This window comes from Gekko japonicus, unplaced genomic scaffold, assembly GCF_001447785.1.
Source record: "Gekko japonicus isolate JY-2015 unplaced genomic scaffold, Gekko_japonicus_V1.1 scaffold125, whole genome shotgun sequence".
NCBI lineage: Eukaryota > Metazoa > Chordata > Lepidosauria > Squamata > Gekkonidae > Gekko > Gekko japonicus.
The window spans coordinates 126,514-126,947 of NW_015165834.1; positions in this window are offsets into that span (position 1 = coordinate 126,514).

Genomic DNA, 434 nt, shown 5'->3' on the forward strand with positions numbered 1-434 from the left:
GGGGGGGGGGTGTCCCAAGGCAAGAGACGTTCAGCGGTGATTTGCCATTATCTGCCTCTGTGTCCCAGCCTTGGTATTCCTTGGAGGTCTCCCATCCAAATACTAACCAGGACCGGCCTTGCTTAGCTTCCAAGATCTGACTGCTACCCAGAGCTTTACATGACCCCAAACTTACACCTGGGGGCAAATCCCAGGCAATTCACCTATGCTTTGCCAGATGCCTTCCACAAGGGCATTGTCCCAGACCAACAGGAAAGTCCCCCCCCGCCCCAAATTTGGATGCAAAGGAAGTGTTGGTGGGGCAAACATAGGTAAACCATCCCCACTGACCAATCCTGATATTCCAAAGTGAAAAGCCACCCTGGGAGAGGAAGCTGCAGCCAGACACACCTGACTGACGCAGAAGCTCTTCCCAGCAGGAAAAGGAGAGGGAG